This window comes from Corapipo altera, unplaced genomic scaffold (genome assembly GCF_003945725.1).
Source record: "Corapipo altera isolate COAL_440 unplaced genomic scaffold, ASM394572v1 1, whole genome shotgun sequence".
In the NCBI taxonomy this organism is placed as follows: domain Eukaryota; kingdom Metazoa; phylum Chordata; class Aves; order Passeriformes; family Pipridae; genus Corapipo; species Corapipo altera.
This window is the reverse complement of record NW_020884873.1, coordinates 35,540,389-35,548,886: the sequence shown is the minus strand read 5'-3', so window position 1 is coordinate 35,548,886 and position 8,498 is coordinate 35,540,389.

The following is an 8,498-nucleotide window of genomic DNA, read 5'->3' as shown; positions in this document are numbered from 1 at the left end:
AAGTATCATAGCATGTATTTGAGATGCTTCATAGCCTATAAGATTTTAATACACACATTTTAAAGATCGGGTTTTATGTATGTGTCTGTATGTACACAGGTGGGCATTATACATATATGTTTGCCTGATTTGAAGTGAAAGACACAATATTAGACACAACCCAGGGCAAACTATATATAGGCACTAGAAATTGAATGTTAACATTATGCCATACAATTTAGTTCTTGCGTTATGGTAGTTCTGATGGTCATGATTTATGTTCTAAAACTGCTTTTGATATTAATATTAAACTTCATAATTTAAATTATATTAAATCAAAATTTAACTTCTCAGGTGAACTCTTCAGGTGTAAAACCAAAAAAAATTGCTTTGCCTTCATGGATCATGATTTTTAAGCAAATAAGAATCATCCTATCTACACATTGTTATCAAAGTCAAATGATGACAGGATCTGTTCAATCCCTTGGCAGAAATAAAGTTTGAACAACATGCACTGTATTATGTTTCAAATGTAGACAACTCTTCTGGAATCTAAGTTTTATGATTTCATATCCAGATTCACAGCTCAGTTGTTGTCTTTTATTGTGATCCTTAGGTTTGGTTGTTTATTTTTTTTTGTGTGTATACATAAATTTTAAATTTACTTGCATATTCTGCAGCACTTGCAAATATGTCTTATTTGAAACCAGAATAGAAATCACAAATGGAATAGTGCAGAAGAAGAGAATATGCAAGAAATATGACATCTACCTACTATATATTCTGATTTTCTGACTATTTAGAAGAAAATAAGCATTTGTTTTCCATGATGTCTTAAAAATAAGGATCAAATCAAGAATTGGTTCAGTTTAATTTTCTGTTTGGTCTTACACAGGTACTCTGATTCATACTCTTTTCTTCACTTGTCCCCACAGTTTGTTTCTGTCTCAGATAATGAGATTACTGGAATATACTAAAACTACATGTGTGTCTGAGTATATTTGATAAACCCAATGTACAAATGTAGAGCTCAGCAAGAAACAAGGATTCCATTTTGCCAGAATATAATGCACCAGGCTTAGTTTTCATCTGCACTGGGAAAAACCTGACATCTATTGCAAAGATGCAAAGAAAATGTACACAACATTTATATTAATATCAAAATTATTTATTAAAAAATATAGTCACTCAAGATATAGGAAATTGATTCAGCTTTGTTTTCTCTGCCATGAAGGGATTTGAACCATTATCTATTCCTGCCATATTGCAATTATCACTCTATGAGACATTCCCAAAGTATAGCATCACACCATTTTCTGGACTCTACACTATTCCAATGTGAGTAGCTATCAGTGTTACCCTCCTGACTCTTCTCATGGTTTTTCAAGAAAGTTTATGTTGGAGCTGTATTTTCACATGGCACACTGTTCCACCCAAATTGCAAAACTGAGCCAACAAAGTTTTCAATTCTAGTCTCAGGAACTGGTCAGTGACTGCACACCACTGTATTTTTTAAGTTCAAGTTGTGTGGAAAGATGTTTATGTTACTTTAGTAATGGTTCCATCCCTTTTCCAATAAATATCCACTTTATAATTCTCTCTTTTTTGACATTATTCTGCAAAAAGTGAACAATTTTGCATACCTTATTCTCTTCTCATTTCTCTATGCGTCTCAGAGGCTAATGAATCACAACCCTTTTTCTTTACCAAACAGTCTGCGTCTTATTAGACATCTATCTATAGCCCAAAATGCCTCTAGGGAGCAGTGAAAAGGAGTAGATCACAAGTAAATTGTATTTATGGTTATTTTATGGGAAGAGATCAGACATGATAGGAATCACTGCAAGAATACAGATAAGTGAGTTTTACCGTATACATTATTTGACTTTTGGTAAGCATTTTCCCCCATAGTTTGCTTTTTTTCCTCTTCATACAGGAGTTGTTATTTTCCATTTTATAATTATATTTAATAAAAATTTGTAATATATAATTAAATAAAATTTATAATTTTATTTTAAAATTTTTAGTAACAATAGCAACTTCTAGCAACTGTTTGTTCTTAAAGAAAGATGAGATAAGATCAGGTTTACACCTGTTTGCAATATAATAAATTCATTACATTAATTCATTGTATAATCACAAAATCTGCTTAGAATATTACTATCCATCTATTATCCATATACTCTCTTTGGTGTTTATTCTCTGACAAACTGTATGGGTTTTTAATTAGATATCTTTATTTTCCCCCTTCAAATGCAAAACGAAGACATGAATCCAAAACATTCCTCATTATTTTTATTGACAGAAAGAACTAAAATTTTTGTAAAAATCTGAAAACCAAAAAACTTCTGTCAAAAAGAATTATCTAATTTCCACTAGGGAATGTGAAGTCTAATATTCTGACACATGTCAAAACCACCCAAAATACTGTGTTTATGAACACCATTAAATGTTTGTTTTAGAACAGTTTGACTATAGGTAAAGTCAGCCTACTATATTTCAACACCCCTCAGAGCAGAGTAAAACTTCTTCATGTGTCTATCTTCAATTACATATCAAGTTTCTTGATCAGGCTACACTTGCAGTGATATATCTTTTTGTCTCATGTCTTACTAATTGTGGTGTTACCACAGAAGTGACATGACAGTGATAAAACAAGTGTGTCCGGACACAGTCATGACAAGAGAGTGGTGTTCAGTGCATGACAAACATGAGGCTGTTCATGAGGAACTATGGGTTTTAGATGGCAAAACTGAATAATGATGTGGAACAAAAATTTCCCTAGAATCATAGTTTTATTTTATGAGTTTGGTATTTAAATAAAATTGACATTTTGACATTAAAATAAAATATGTATATTTTCTATTTTTTGTATACACAAATTCCTAAAGACAGGGGAATTTCAGATGAGAAAAGGCTATGGAAGTGTTTTGCCTCATACAATAACTGTATGTTTTGCTACATAAAAAATAAATGTAAATACAACACCATCTGTAGTTGAAATTGTTTTAAACCTCTGAATGTTTCTACTCAGGAAAGAACTTCTTTTGTCACACAAAATCTATAAAATTTTCTTTTTCTGTATAATGTCTTTTCAATACATTATGTAAGCCACTATATTATGGAATTCCCTTTTGTATGAGTATGCAACCAGATTTAGAAACTGTATCAGATGCCAGTTGTATAAAACCATAGACTTGCAACCACTGGAAAACAATTTTTTCCTAATATACGAACACATTTGAGATTTCCAGAATGTTTCTGTTCCAGTTCAGATAAACTCAGCATTTTCATACTAGTATTAAAATGTGATTCTGTATTGTTTTTCCTTTCAGAACAGAGTAAATCAAACAAAACCTAAGAGAAAAAAACCTCAGACTAACCACTACCTTTGTGAAGATAGTTCTCACACTGCTTATAGAATGCTCCTTTTGGGTGTCCTACTCTGTCTGTCTCCCGTGTCCTGCAGAATATCTCAGCTACAGAGCTAGTCTCCCTTTTGGCATTTCTCCTTTGTCAGGCAATTCTATTTGGGGCCTGAGAAATTAAAATTAAATCAAGTTTTAAAAATAATGATTAGTCATTGGAGTGAAAAGTTTCAGTTTTAACAAAGTCATATTTTTAAGAAAAGTTCCTACCCTATTTCTATTTAGAACGGTGTATTATGTCATACATCTCCAGAAACGAAGACATGAAATGGCAGGTAAAATATCAAGTAGCTAATGCTTAGCATTTTGAGATTGTTAATTAGTTGCTTTCGTGCTTTTTGTGTGATGAATATTTTACCAATGGTTGCTAATTATTATAGCAATTAGGTTTAATAAGTTGGGAATTTCACAAGCTTAGGTCTTCTGGGTTACACTTTAGCAAGTAGGGAATGGGTGTTAATTAAGGACAAAGAAAAGAGGAATTAAGAAGATTTGATGGGTTTAAGGAAACAACAATTAAAGAAAGTGCTAGAGTAATTTGCATATTTTAATAAGTCAAGAACTCTTAGATATTCAGGAAAAAAATTACATTTTTGTTACACAGTGTAATTTTTTTTAAAAGGTCTTTTCAGATTTTAATGCTTTGTCTCCAGAAATATGAGATAAATGTAAGTTTTACAGTCTTTATTATTAGTGCTTTAAAACTGGTTCTAGACCTCAAATAGGTAGTATTGACATAAATATGATCACTAATAGAGCTTGCTCTTATTTACAGAGAACCACTGTATTGTTCTGAGTATGGTATCTATTATGAAGGGCCTGCACAGGCTTCCTCACCTGCACCTATGACGGGCTACCAAGCACCAAGAAACTATATGTCCGGTAAGGAGCAGATACATACATATTGAAAAAAAAAAAAAAAAAATCCCTTTTTATGTCTTTTTCCCTCTGGTGAAAACAACAGAAAGGATTTGTAGGGAAGCAAATTTATCTCCATCAATAAAGAAAAAATCACCATATATTCATCAACATCAGGACACTATCAAACTTATAGATAGTCTTTTTTTTTTATATGCAACAAATGAACAACCCAGCTGTTGGTGTGAGGAAAACCCATCTTACTTCGAATGCATTAGAAATAGCTCTAAACAGACTACATAATAGTTATGAACATCCACAGTGATGTGGACAAAGAGTAGAATGCAACCCCATTGTTCCATGAAACAGTGCATTTATGCCTGGGCATTTTAATTCTTTAAGACTTTAGAGCCTAGGAAAGGTCATTGTAAGGAAAAATCAAATAACGTGCTCTGCTAAAGCATTTGTTCAGAAACAGCTTATCAGAATGGAAATGTTAACAAGTAGAAGATGATCTATGTGCAATTCATGCCAGAAACACCAGTTTCTTAATGGTTGTGCTACTGTATGTTTACAGAGCCATTGTATTGTCTACTCCTTTATATGGGTCTGAATCATGGGTCATTTACCACCACCACTTGTGACTCTTAGAATGCTTCCATCAGCGCTGTCTCCGTACAATCCTAAATATCTGTTGGACTGATTACAAGACTAATACGTCTGTTCTAGAACAGGCAGCAGTCACAAGTATTTAGGCCATGTTGCTGAGAACACAGCTGCGATGGGCAGGGCATGTCTCAAGAATGAAGGACCACTGCCTCCCTAAGATTGTGCTCTATGGTGAATTTGCCACTGGCTGCTGCAAGAGAGGAGCCCCAAAGAGAAGATACAAGGACTCCCTGAAACAACATCTCAGCTTTGGCCATATTGATCATCATCACTGGTCTACTCTGGCCTCCAATCAGGAGACATGGACACACACTATCTATAACACTGCTTTTTCTTTTGAGAACACACGCAGAATCATTCTTGAGGAGAAAAGACAACGCAGAAAGAACTGTGTCTTGTCAATACCACCTAAGGAGACTTTCCGCTGTACCTTTTGCAACCAGACTTGTCTATCTCACATTGTCCTTTTTAGCCATCAGAGTGCTTGTAGCAAGCATGGATAGAATCCTTCTCAAATCTTCATTCATGAAGCCTAACCATGATGATGATGCTATTGTGTGGCAATTTAACATTCACAGTATTAAATTTACATGAGCCAAGAGGGGTGTAAACTATTTATTTGTCAGCTAGAGGAGTTGATATGAAGAGTCGATCATTAGTGTAACAAGAACCATAGGTCTATAGAAATCCACTAGAAGTTTAAACATCAGATGCTGAAAATGCCACACAGGTCTCTGACTGAGGAGTAGGACAATGCTTCCAGGGTGCCCTTTTTGGGGGGATGCATGATCAGGTTAATTAATGAAGAGGTGAGAGGGAAATGAAGAGAAGTAAGAAATAAGAGAGAAAAGTGTGAGAGGTTTCCATGTCTGTGGATCAGATAAAATAATCATAGAATCATTGGAGTTAGAAAAGACCTCCAAGATCATTGAGTCCAGCCTTTAATCGAACAACACCATGTCAACTAAACTATAGCACTAGGTGTCATGTCCAGTCATTTCTTGAACACTTCCAGAGATAGTCACTCCACCACTTCCCTGAGCAGTCCATTCCAATGTTTGACAACCCTTTCAGTGAAGAAATTCTTCCTGATGTCCAGCCTGGTGCAGCTTGAGGCCTCTTGTCCTGCCACTAGTTACCTGGAAGAAGAGGCCACCCCCAGGTTGTTACCATCTCCTTTCAGATAATATGGTATTAGACTGTAATATAGAGTGTTCATTGAGCAGGAAGAGAGGAAGAACATCTGCCTGTGCTCCCCACAAACACAGTGCCATTTCTACTACCAAAATTGAACAAAAATATAATTATGTTCCTGTTGTAGACATAATAACAGAAGAATTCTCATTTTCAGTAATAACACAGGCAACAAACACCTGACCTTCTACTGTTATAGCCTTTCAATTGCCACTTATCATGGAACAGACTGTCATAGGAAGTTTTAATGTAGCAGCACAATAAGAATAGGCATGACCAAAATAGAACTACACAAAGTTAAAAGTTATCATTGATTGATAGAGATAATAACACAAAACCACTGCTAGTCACACAGGTTTAGCCATCTGCTGCTGCAGTTACTACATCTTTCTTTCATGGGGCTAGGGCACTAGCAAACATAATAAAACATTTGTTCCATTTAGAAAGAGGCAGTTACAGTAATGCTGCCATAGGCAGAATAATAACAAAACCACTTTCCATCTCTCCAGATGCTCTTTAGTTTCAAAAAAATTAATTTCTATGTATGTGTTGTCATTTCAAAGGTGATAGTCAGAAATTCAGACTCGAGATAGTCTTCTTAATTTCTGAATCCCACTTATCATAAATAAAGTTGCATAAATAGTCATTTACGTATAAATTATCACATTTCTGAGTCTGTGAGTGAAAATGTCTTCTGCTGACCTAGCTGATAAATTGGGAGATGCTTAATCAAAAAACAGTATAAAGGAAATACCACAGATCCTTACAGAGTAAAGATGGTGTTCCCAATAAATGTGCTGCCTAATCAGACAAAATTTAAAGATCTATAAATAGAGTTTATGGAAAGCAAACCTCTTCTTCATTTTCACTGAAACCCTTTCATCATGGAAAGTAAAAAATATCTCCTTTAAGACCAATTCATAATACCTAAATCCAAGCTTTGCTGAATATCACTTTTATTTTCATTTGCCTTTTACAGTCATTCTGTGAATAGTTTACTATTCCCTCCTGGAACCACAAATTTGACCATCGGTTGCCCGATCTAAGAGAAGTCTTCTCTATCATCTCATCTCACTACTCCTTTTGTCTGCAATGCTCTCATTTCCCCACTGATGAAGCCCCTGGTAAAAGCAGTGGCTTGTGAGGTGGAAGGGAGGAGTGTCAAAACTTCTCTGTGCTCAGTATAGCAGTGGTGCACACTTTAATTGGTGTGACACTTTGACTGAAAAAAGGAAAAGACAGACCTTTCTTCTATAGTTATCCAAACTGTAAATCTCCCAAGATATATTTTGACCAGGCTGAAAGCCTGCTCAGATAAAATGAATGTTGAAATAAAAATAAATGTAAAAGTAGGATTACAATATGAGAACTGTGAGGTTCCTTGAAAAGGTGGCTTTGAAAAAGTGTTAGATTTTACTGTTAAATAACACCATATACATTACATTCTTAATAGTATTGCACTACCATAATAACTAAATTATTGCTCTGTTATCTTATAAGAAATCAGTGAAATCAGGGTAATTTTGTATAGATGGCAAGGTCACTGTAACACTACCCCAATACTGTGCATATGGCTGCAGAAGTGCTCTCAGTAAAGAATGGGATATGCACTTACAAGTCTTAAAAATCAGCATTTGCTCTGATCCGTACAATCATCATTCTGCAATATACCTAGAGCACATCTACATAAACAATGTCTACATTGCATTTGATCACACAGTGGCAAATTTTATCTGTGTGGTGAATAAATGACTGTCATACATTATTTGGAAGATTATTTTGCAATTACCTCTGATATTGAGTAGACAGAATGCTATTGATTATCAGTGATGATCATACTCAGTCTATTAAAATTATTTGTTGATAATAAATTAGCTCATGACTGCAGGCTGAGGACTTCACGCTTATGACTACTTCCTTCTTGATATTGAACACTGCTAGAGGAAAGACCTTTAGTGACCTATGATAAAAATGTCAAATCTCATGTTTCTGCTATTCTGCAGTCAACAGCCCATGCCTAATGAATGTCCTAAATTTCAAGACAGAAACTCAAAAGGGCACTTGAATAGGGGGAAATATAACAAGGAAGACTAAAGACCTCTTGAAAATCTCTAATAGATAGGTGAAATGCAGGAACTTTTTAATTCTGTGTAGTGATTCATAACAAATGAGATTTTTGCTGTGTAAGGGTTGTCTCCATAAGAAAATTACATTAGTTCATTTGGTGATTTACAGTTCTTCCGAATGAGAATGTGTAATTGCGTCAAGAAAGACAATCTATTTCCTCTTTCATTATACTTTTAACTTTTGAAAATCTGTGAGTTCCTTTGGTCATCTATCTTTCTGACAAAAGCCTTGTGGCAATGTTCT